Here is a 12,480-nt window from a genome sequence, read left to right on the forward strand (position 1 = left end):
ATGAATCCATATTTGGCATTTCATTCACCTTATCATCTCTTCCATTTTATCTTCCTCACACAGTTCACAATATCGCAGCTCCATCCCTTGGTTTCTTTGCTGGTTCCACTGCAGTGTCACAAATTAATTTCCTTTTTTACGGGTAATTTTTCAGGTTTGGCCTTCCCCTCCTTCGGTTATCGGAGTTTTTCCTTATATGAATTACTCGTCAACTCAAAGACTCCTTGTCCAGGGCATGGAGCTCTAGTAGAAGGTACTCTGGCTTTTACCTAAGGAATTGGAGGTAACTCCATTTAATTATGCTGCTACGGTTAAATGTAGTTCATCAACGCTCTACTTTCCATATTTTCCTTTGGGACCCATACTACAATGCAAATTGGTTACTCACGATAAATAGCAAATTATCAATGAATAACATTAAAAATAGCACATAAGCTAAAAATATCTTTTCATGTAAAAAAAAGCTAAATAATAGTTGAAAAGCACTAAAGTGTCCTAAATTGTACCGGTGAATTATAGGAAACAGCTAATGGTACTTATAGGCAACTCTGCCATTTTTTTCTTCGTTACTTCCTTCCAAACTAACCATAAAATTTACAGAATCATATTCGCGTGAAAACCGAGGCATAAATATGTATTTTCAGCTAAAAAGTAAAACATTTTTTCCGTTTAGCTTGTTATTGTTATTCCGTAGCCACGTGGTGAAAAATATTACTTTAAAACTGGAAAATGTTTTACTCTCTCACACACAGACCGCTCCCATACGCACTGAGCTGGCGACTTGCACTTTGGCGTCTTGCACGACCTAGTTGAAGCTGCACACGGCAGAAATCTCAATATTCCACGTCCTTTCGTTTTACCGGGGTTGCACATATAAGGAGCCGGTACAATATAGGCAACTCTCCCCTACGTGTTATTTTTATGTTCAAACCTTACAAAGAGGTAAGTATGATTCGTTCGTATAATTTCATAAGCATTTGATAAAATAAACAGGTTATAAACAGAAACTCTTCGCGAATAATTATTTGTTAATGAAAAAGCAAAAGAAGTTACAAGTCATATAATAAATAGAGTTACTATCTCGTATCTTCTATCTACTAGAGTTATTATTTGAAGATGGTGATTTTAAGCCTCCAAATATAAAAACAGAAAGATAATTGATATTTAGTGCGAAACGAAATAGGAATACGCAGGTCTTCATACGGGCTGTTCCGATTTAGAGGCATAAATAAAATACTCATGTAATCATGTGATCTGTTAATTAAGTGAGCAGAAGGATATCCAACGAAACCAATCATTTGCTTTTTCATTATTTTAAGTTTACATAAAACGCTTAAACTTCGGGAAAGTATCGTAAAAACAGTTTGTCAAGAAAGATAAATGAACCAAAACACAAAGATAAGCACAGGGACGCGTGATCAACTTGATTGTTCGGAGTGGGGAGAGGGGGGGAGGAACAGGGCGTGGGAGGGAAGGTTGACGTTGGGCATTAAAACGTGCATCCGGCGACATTCACGAGATAATAATCGCAAAAGAGAGGGCGGAGGACACATCGTATTATAAGTAACAGATGGAGGCTACCAAGAACAAAACGCGATCCCGTTCGCGGATAAGCCGCATGATGAATGCGAGATAAAAAAAATATATAAAACAAGGTCGAGCGAGGAATGAAAAACGTCGCGATCTTTGTTTGTATCCCCGAAATGCGCGAATTTAAATTCCGCCCTGCTAACGCCGTCGTGCCCGCATCCGGGAGGGTGAGGAGGGGAGGTCGACCGCTTAAAAAGCTAAGTTTAATTTTCATAGGGCTCACGTCTGCGTTCGCTCTTCATTTGAAATTTGTTTGTTTATTTAATGTGTTTCAGAGTGTGCGAGGGGCGAGTTGGGCGGTGGGGGGGAGGGCCGCTGGGAGAGGAGAGGAAACGTGACGAGCGGTCCGAGACTCGGAGGGGGATGAGGTACCTTGGGCCGGAGGGTATTGGGTAGAACACCGTGGTGGAGGGTAAAGACATGGGATAAAAAATCGAAAGGTGTGGTTTTAATCCCACGAAAATGTCAGGAATGCCATGGTGTACCGTCATTTCGGTTGTTTTTGCAAGTGTTAACTCATCATACTATGTGGAAATAATTGATTGACGAATAATTGATAAATTGAATTTATGTAGGTGTTGGTAACGAATCATCGTTCATTTACTGACAAGAAATTATTCCTAGTGTAAAGTATCGATGTTTGACTAGACTGGAATCCCTCCATAATTGCTATTTGTATTGTAACCTATATGCCATATGCATTTGAATACTTCAACCTACTTCAAGTGCTGGATTATCATATGACTCATGTTAACTTAATTACGTCTAAACTGTTGAAATTGAATAAGATTTTACCTTATAAGTAAAACGTGAGATATTTTACTAATGCCGATATATACTTTGTGACATTGATTTAGGAACCTTGCGCTAAATGTGGCAAAGCATTGTTTCGCTTACTGAATAGCATTGACTTAATAGTGACTATTTTCATTAGATGAATAAGCATGGTCTGTATGACCTGATTGTAATTTACTTGATTAGGGAATATATACTTCCACTCCCACCAAGATCTTGAATTCAGTGCAGATAAGTATCATAGGAACGGAAGGAATAACACTCCAAAGTACTAACAGCCCAAATACTCTAACATATCTTAATTCATGACACGATGCATGGTAGAGAAGTGAAAAAAAGATTTTCAAATACCGTATTTAATGACAGAAATAGGTTGAACATTAGCCCATAGTTGAAGAAGGAAACGAATGTAAAGGAAAAATGGTGGAGAGTTTTTTTGTATATTTAATTGTTTTATGGCGAATAAACATGCACAATTTAGGGTAGATATCCGATCCAATATTAGGACAAGTGTACTAGTTGGTGGATCACAGTGTAGTTGAAGCTGCTCAAGCGGGTTAAAGGCGTCAAAATATATTTCAACAGCAATACCGTGGTGGCCTCATTCGTAATTTTATGTAAAAGGAGAAAACTGTAAATGGGACAATTAGCATTGAAAGGTTATGTAGGCGCTAGATAGCTGCAGGTCCTATGGAGCAGTATAAGCAGTCAACTGCTGGTCGAATCAGTAACAAATACAAGTATCCAAGGGGTTGAGACAGAGGTAAAGATTTCTATGGTGCGTGCTGGTTCTAGTACAGATGATTCTGAAAACCTATCGTAAAATTATCCGAAAGATAGATAGGAAAAGTCTTGGTAATTAAGGCGATAATTTAAGGAAAAAGTAGGTGTGATTTGCACAGGAAGAGACAAAGGCTCAGTTTCAGCGAGTATTGTGGAGGTATCAGCAAACACGAGATAGATGGTAGAATGTTAGTCATGAAATGAAAGAATTGAATAGGTTCTGTTGATGGGGTCGAGAGAGAAAGGACTTGTTAAAAGTTGAGGACTTAGTTAAAATATGAGGATATGCTCCCATGAATTTTAAAATCCGCATTGATAGCGCTACTTCCACTAGTGATCACTACCAGCCAAATCCATCCAGAGAATAACTGCAACTATCACAAGTGGTATATAAATACATGAAAATAAAATATTTAATTTGAAGTCTTTTCTAGGAGAAAAAAATGGAACACCGAGTATATTTCTCCACTTCCAACGGACGAGAACACCGAGGGAGGATTAGGAGTTCATTCCTTTGGAAGATATTGACATTTAACTGCTACTTCAAACTCGGGTAGTTGAATCTCTCACAACTATCGCCTTGAAAGTTCTTGTATTCCTTACATTTTAACGGCAGGTGTCTTGACACTACCAAATAACGTTATCTTTTAACAAGAAATTGCCTGAAAATCAAATGGAAGATAAAAGCTATCGACAGATGGAAATCTACTTTTTCTCTACAAAAATGCATTTAAAAAATTTCACGCGATCGTCTTCCAGATAATTAGTTAGCTTGTTGAATTACTGATATTAAAAAGAACTCATTAACTATGTAAATATAAAAGACCCATTCAGATGGCTCGATAATTTAGGGAGTCATTTATTTCCCAAAATTTTCCATCCTTTTATACGCTAATTATCAATTCATACAGTTTTAATTCCCACTTGTTATAAATATTAACCCACCATAAGCCAATGTTGCTACATTAAGCAACATCAAAAGTGCATACATTTGCAGCTCTATTCAGGAAAGAAATAAAATACGTGTTTTTTTGTGATGTAAAATTTAATGGTTAAATATGTAGCTGCTACAATAATTATGATTGTGTAGAAATTTTTCACTTAAAATGATGAGTTGTGAAATTTAATTTCTCCCAGAAGCAGCTCTAGGTTGGAAAGGGTTAAGTGGTATCAAATAGGACACCCTTATCCAGGCTATTCATTCATATTTTCCAATAATTCAGCAACGTTGAGGGAAATATTTTTTCCGAGCGATAACTAAACCAAGACGTTACTCTTCATCTGACCATTTTTAACCGCAATTAAAATTACTAATGAAAATTGATGTATAGAGACCCCTTTGAGGAGTAAATACGAAAGTGGTAAACACTGAAGTGTCCATTTTAGTGTGGGTGCACGTTTTCCGTGATGACTCGGTATTCATTTGTGAGGTTCACTGAAGCAGCAGTCAAAACACAGTGAAGGTGCGTAGCAAGCTAATTTTTCGTCCGGCTATTTGCACCGCGAAGTACGTGGAGAGAGAGAGAGAGAGAGTAATCAAACCTCAAATCAAACGCTATGCGTATTTTACCACCCACCGCCTTGACATGCAATTTCGTGAAGACAAATACACCTCTTCCAAAGTTAACGCGAGACAAACAAATAAACAGAAACACAAACAAAATTCTAACGTTGATCAAACGAGTTTACCTATGGGCCTTCCTTTGGTCAATCAAAGTCTCGCGTCCTCTCTCTCTCTCCCTCTCTCTCCCCTCTCTTGCTTATCTTTGCTAATTAGGAGATCCATAAAAGTGATACGTATGAATATATGAGCAGAAAATGTGTTCCGTCAGCACCGTTAAAACTCAAAATTCCTCGGAAACTCACCTCTAGATATACAATTCGATGATAGAAATAGCAATAATTCATTGTGAAGCACCAACTACGACGCATTCCCGGAAAACTCTTGGAAGGAAGGGCAAAATATTTTGACTCGACCCGCAGCCCAATGTCAGTAAACTTTAGTTATTCCATAACAATGAGGAGACCCTAGGAATCCGTTAACTTTCCCTTGGACATGTTTACTTGGCCTTCGATCAAAGACTTCTGAAAGCCTTTCATACCTCAGTGACTGCCTTATTCCTATAGTTCTATTAACAGACTTCGGTCTTGCAAATTCCAAGTTTAACATAGTTCTATTATGCCTCTTTGTTATTCCATAAAACTTTACAATCTCATCATTAATGCCAATTGATATTATCTTTTGATATATCAGCAGTTTTCAATAGGTTCTTTGTGTTATTACTCAATTACCTACTATACAATATTATTAGCTTCATCGTTATATTATGGTCGAATAATTAATTAACCAATAAAAGGTGGCTATTTACTTCTATATTGACAGTTTATTCTCTAGAAAGCGACAGAATCATTTGAAAAAGAAAATTATTATGCATAAAAGCTGATACTGCGAGATTTCCGCATCTAGGATACCTGTGAGTTCTTCCGAGTTTGCTGTTTATCGGAAGGAGGCAACCTATGGTGAGCTAGCTATTGTAAATCGCCGCCCTTAAGACCAATGAGAAGAATTGGGGAATCAGAAACTCACCTATAATGTTTATTAATTCTTGTTGAAATTGGTCAATAGAAGTCTGAGTTAATGGTCCACCCTTCATACGAAGTTCGTCACTTGAAGTTCCCCCTCACACCGCCGAAGAAGATACTGCTAAGATTCCGTCATCATTAGGAAATGTGACTCTCACTTCTGCTTAACATATTTCACCAGTCATTGTTTTCGCGTGATTAGAGAAGGAAAAAGTCATATTATGAAACAATTTTCATAATATAAAACATACTCTGATAGCATATTTGCACAAAAATGCCATACGAATTTTTAACCAGATGCATAAGCCTACAACTGCTCCCGCGCGATCTGTGCTGGGAGAAAGATAATTATCATAAAAAATAATTTAATATAGGGTCAAGGCCAATTCCAAGGAAGTTAAAAAAATATATTTCCTCCGCCTCCTAGCCGTTCTGAGTCAAGTAAATTATTTACAGAATAGACAAAGTAGAAAACCTGTGCAGAATGACGACACTCATGTTCCAGCAGAAGTCTTCCAATAATTTCACCGCGGCCATTTCTGTACCAATATAACAATATTTATAAGCAGGAATCTTATATATGATCTTGTTCTTTCCCAGCGTGTGATGCTGGTGAAGTCTTCTCGGGTTTTCCACCGGGTGATTTGATTTTAGCCCTACAATAAATTCACCCGGTTGATTGGAGACCTAGAATCAATTTCATTGGTTGATTGGAGGCTTACAATCAACTCACCCGGTGGAAAACCCAAGAAGACTTCACCTTCGGGGACCTTTTGTCGTCGACTCGGGGCGGGCGGCCTGTGTTTCCTAAGGCACGCGAAGACCCCTCGGTCCTCAGCCAAGACGGGTGGCTGAATGAACGGATGGGTTAAAGGGAAGACTTAGAGTGCCGAGAGGATGAACTGGGAGAGTGGAGGCCAATGAAGCCGGCGAAGACAGGAGGATGAGGGGAAGGAAAAAGAGGGGAGGGTGCAATGATGAGGGGAGGGGGTTTGTTGGTCCTTATGCGCGGGCGACCGCGGCAACAAGCACTCCTGGGGTACGTCATCCGAAAGTAGGCACTCTTCGAGATATATACCTACACGAGAGAGAGGTTGGAGAAAAAAATTTACGACCGAATTTGTAATGCTTAAAGTATGCGATTTATCGTCGCCGTTATTGCAGTGCTTACTGCCGCTTTGAGCACAAATAATGAATGAGATAAAATAAGAGCCGAAGATTTTTTATTGGATCCTCTCCTCGTTTTTTTTCATTTGTTTTCTCTATTCTCCGTTGGTGATCACGGAGGCGGGGGGATTAGGGAAATAAGAATGGTATGTTTCCTCCCCCTGGAGGTGCAGGAGAATCGCTTTCCACGGAAAAGAGCTGAAAGAAAGAGTTTTGCGCCGTTTTCCAAGTTAAGTCCTCGATTTGTTATTACTATAGACGAAATAATACATTCTAGATAGCTTCAAGCAGTACAAATGTCTCCTTCACCCGACACATACCGGTCCAAAGTTTTTACTGAACATTGCATGGTTTATATCCTGTCAGTCAAAATGTTTCGATATTTCACAGCATAGATGATGATAGCTATAGATGGATGGATACTTATTGGTCCGTAAAATTAGTCCGACGAGGAGCCCAGAAGTGCTACTCTCGATACCAGAGAAGGAGAAAGGATTATACTTGCACGCTGAATGATTAAAACGATACCGTGTACTATAAAAATGACGAACTGAAATCAATAAGGATGAATTGTTCGACAGTTCTCACTTTTTATTAGAAACCCGACCGGTTTCGAAACCTTCGTGGCGTTTTATAATAATATACAGTACACCTTGAGTGGTAACCTCAAATTATACCATATAAATTGACAAAAACCTGTTGAAAGCAGTAATTTGTAATAATTAAGGTTTCCAATAAACGGTGTGGACAAAGGCATTGTTTATGATTTCAACACGTCATATCCATTTGACGAGGTATGACCGTGATCCATTCAAATTATTAGGTGATGGTTGGGTGGGCCGTAATAAGAGGAGTGGGATAGGGAAAGATGAGAGGCGGGGAAGAGTCGGCTCAAAGGGAGAAAAGAGTGAGGGAGGCAGGGGAAGGAGTCCATTCCCGCAACCGGCCTTCCTTGTTGTTACACCCGGGGAGAAAGAAAAAATAGCTGCCCGTGGTTGATGCAAGGCGCGTGCTCCGCTCCTTCCTCGCTCGGTATTCCTGCATGTGAATCTGTGTGTGTGTGTGCGCGCGAGGATGCTTTGCATGTACTACGTGCGAGTATGCGAGTCGGGAGGAGGAACAAGGGAAAAATATGAAGGTAAGGACGGGAGAGAGATAGCGGAGGGAAGCGCACCCTTACCCCTTCTATATCACACTCCCCCATTAATCCCTTACGGGCGGATCTGCGCGCACTCTGTTTGTGGATTACACAACCCGCATATAATGATCGCGAGAATATCTCCATTATTGCCGGTTCTTTTCGGGGATAATTTGCTTTTTTTCATTATTATCATTATTTTGGCGCTGCCTTTAAATTATCTGATGGTTTCCCTCCCGGAATAACTTATTAAAATTATTTTCCCCAGAGAAAAAAAGACGATTCTTTTGTTCGTTCAGTTGCTCCACTCGCATAAACTTCACTTTCAATTATATTCCTCCTTTTTTTCATTCCTAGTGGGCTATTTTTTTCACCAAACTCTTGGTGGGTGCTTAAGAGTAATCTTTTCTCCGGACAGTGGACTCCGTTCTCCCACTAAGAATACCCATGGGATCTCGATAAACAGATGCGAAACGAGAGACTAAGTAATATGATAAATAACAAATATAATGGTCTATAATTGCGGTGGGTTTTTAAAACGCTCGGCAAAATGAGTAAAGCCTACTCTCTTTGCCTTAAATGTCTCCGGTGAATTTTTTTTAAATAGATGACGGCCCTTTTTTTATCGAGGCGAAAAATTATGTTTTGGCTGCATTTCAACTAGAAATTTCAACCGCGTGTTTGGATCTGATTTTACATAGTGTCTTTAAACATGAGAACTTAACTAATGGAACTTGTTTTCTGAAAATAAATAATAATATTGATCTCATACTTAGATGATATAATATGCAACAGTTTTCACCAATCATTTTTTAAGGCTGAAAAATGCATATTTGTCATCCTCGATGGGCTATAATAGACCACGATATAAATATTGAATTTTGATTTATGATAAATTTTGCTGTAAAATCTTATTCTAAGCTAAATTAGTCATGTAAATTTTTCCCCTGCTTTTTTAATGCCTAGAGTGGAATTAAAAACAGCGTGATTCGACATATTTGCCTTAAACGATAAAATTAATTTTGTTTACTTAAATATGGTCAATGGTTTTGTGAATTGATTTGACAACTATTTTTGTGCTATCTCATACTTCTTTTCTGTTTCATTACCTTCCATATTCATCCTCTTTGAATTCATTTTATCAACAATAAATTCATTCCTCAGAATGTGAAGCTTCTTTCGGCTCATCCATTCGAAATTTTAAAGCATCAGGGATGCATTAACCGAGATTAATAAGAATCTCTCTCCCATTCAACTAGTCATATATTGGCTGTCTTTCTTAACAAGTAATCCGTTTTACTTACGCTTTTATCTTCGATTTTCCGGATTTTTACGGATAAGGTCGGTTTCCAACATTCATTTTTGTCTCGAAAATGAACATGAAATAATACTGCAGCCATTGTTTTACGTTTGGAATGCAGTCAAATTTTTATTGATCTATTCTATGTATACTGAAACGTTGAATATGATGTTGCAACTTTTTAGAAAGTAATAGGCCATTAAAATAGGTCGGCCAAGCAGAAGCGATGCTTCCTCTTAAAACGCGAACAAAGTGCAAATGTCAGTTATATAATTTTTCAAATTCTTTTCTTGGCCCGTTAGAATGATTTTATTTTGATTTCACTTTTAATGAAAGCTAATTACCGAAGGAATGTGAAAGAAATCGTTTTTGTGTCCTCCGCTTCAATTTCTAAGAAGCGCAATAATATTTTTACAATCACTCAAAGTATTTCAGGCAATCATGGGGAGAGCTTGCGATGTACAATGTCAGCAACGCCCCTTTAACAGTTACCTTTCACTCTCCACTCTCAAATAGCAAACACGAAACTACTGAAATATAGTGGAATAACTCTTGAAAAACCATTTTTTCCACAAAAAAACATGACGAATTCACAGGTATGGCGCTATAATAGGAAAATTGCGCCCTCACGTACCAGAAGAAAGTTCTCTCTCCTCCAAACTCTGTCATGATCTAAAATAATGCATACGATTCACCACGAAGGAACTGGTTGCATTCGTTTATGTCTCTCCCTCGTTAGCATACCAAAGTACATAATAACGTTAAGAAAAGGAGATTGCTGAAAGATAAAGAAAGATGGGAGTTGGAATTAATCAGGAAGTGAGAGAAAAGAAAAGGCGAGAGTTGAGACGGAGAGAGAAAGGGAGTTCTTCCGCCTTCGCATTTTCCTTCTCCGCCTCCTCTCAGCCGTCCCACACAACAACCCTTTACGAATGTTTACCCCCAATACGAGGCCAATACCTCAGGCTAAGCGCTGCTGAATACTACATGAACGCGTAACCAAATGAACAAACAAAACTGCAAGGTTGGGAGGGAGAGGTAAATTAATATATAAAAGTTGTTTACGTCGTTATTGGAAAGTAAGCACGCAAACATGCATGTAGGGTGGAATGAGCAAATGGATGCGGGAGGGTAAGGTGGGGAATTTCGGGGTGGAAGTCGTCTATGAGGGGGTAGTAATGATGGGCGAGCGGTAGAACGGAAAAGTTTGGCAGGCGATCCTAGTGGGTTAGCGACCTGAATATGGAATGGTATAATTACACGGCGAATAGAGACATTACAGGCATTCTAAGAACGAGCTATCAAAAATAGAGAGCAAATAAATTGAATGATCTTACAAAAGTAAAAAAAAATTCCTCAAAACATTCCAGCAAGAGAGTTGAATGTATTATGTGACCGTATAAAAAGTGTGTCGCAAATAATTTTAAAAATCTTCAAAACGGTCTGCTATGAAATTCTTCATAAGTTTTTTATTAAAATAGATGGAAGAAAAAGTGAATTTTAATAGAGACGAAAACAGCTCTATCACAGTCAATTCCGAAAAATTTCAAATCAGATTTTAAAATATTTCAAGGAATAGCACCATAGATTTAATTTAGTCTCGTGATAGAATAATACTCCTCTTGCATGGGCAACCGGTATTATCAATCTGATATTATTTTTTATCAAACAGGTATAAATGTGAATATATATCTACGTTTGTTAAAAATTGTATTATTTTCATTAAATTTTAGGCCAAAGGTTCCTCGGTAAATAATTTCCCTCGGCCTTCGCTTAGGTTCAAATTTTGTTTCAAGTAAACCTTCTCTCTAAAACTGTCAGTTCATATAGAGTCATAAAAGAATAAAGGTGAAACATTAGTGTACATTCTTGCGTTCTTCATTCATGTTTACGTATTATGTCTCTGTAAAAATATGCTATTCAGTTCAAAACCGGCATGTGGTGATGAAATTTGGTCGATAAAAAAATCAAGAAAATAACTGAGTATTAAGAAGAGACTTTTGTTTGTTTTAGGAAATGCCTCTGCAATTTTTATCATCCCCCGATTAAAATAAGTTCCCTAATATTACTTCACATCCCTCACCAGACAATAACTGTAATTATTAATCCACCAGTATGTTACAATTTCAGTATTTGAATACAATCGGAATTGATCAGCAATCAACACAATGCCCTTAATGAGTAAATTCATAGTTATCCTTTCGGAGAAAAACTCTCATCCGGGATCTACCGGACCAACATTTTTTTTCCTACACTGCAAGCCAAAAACCCCTTCTCAATCGAGCAAGTTTTGGATAGCATTCCTTCAGCAAACACCGAGAGAAATACCAATATCAACCCCCAAACGTGACCCAAAACCTCTTTCAGAGCAATATCGCAATACGCATCAAAATTGCTACAAATGCATTTCCATTCATAACAAGATTAAACGAAAAAGATGTGTCCCTCAGAGAAAAGCCTATAGCAGTGTTTTCCTGCACGCAGCCGAGAGCAAATACGGTCGGAAAGTTAACAAGCCATTACGACAAATAATACACAGCTCGCATTCAGCTAATTAGAAGATGGGCTTTCCAAGTGGCCAGCGCTGATTGCCAACGGAAAGGGCGAGGGAGGTGGCGGGCGGGGGGGAGGCTTTCGCATACGAAGAACAATTTGCTGACCGAAGGAAAAGTTAAGTCGATGCCCGGGAGATGAGGGTTGGAAGGTGGAGGAGAGTGGAGCAGAAAGAGAAATAGGGAGATGGGACACGTGGAACATAAATAAGGGAAGGGGGAGGGCCGGAGACTGGGGTGGGAAGCTGGAGATAACAATGGGGAAGGCGGACCTGGGCCTTATATACACCAGATGTGGCGGAAGGAAAGAAATCAAGAGTTGGAGAAGGTAAAACAAAAAATGAGGAGATCTGCACGACTGCGATGTGGCGCTATGATAGTAAAAAAAGGGGCGAGAGTATCATGTACAATGGCATGACTGGCACCATTTTTAAGACGACCTCAAGGGTTAAGTTTCAATTCCCGTCCGGTCCCTCAACTGCGGGTGGAATACAGAACAGGGTGGTGCTTCACAGGGTTGAGATACGTAGATAGTAAGAGGAGAGGGAAAGAGATGTAAGAGACCACAGGCG

This window comes from Ischnura elegans, chromosome 1 (genome assembly GCF_921293095.1).
Source record: "Ischnura elegans chromosome 1, ioIscEleg1.1, whole genome shotgun sequence".
Classification (NCBI taxonomy): Eukaryota; Metazoa; Arthropoda; class Insecta; order Odonata; family Coenagrionidae; genus Ischnura; species Ischnura elegans.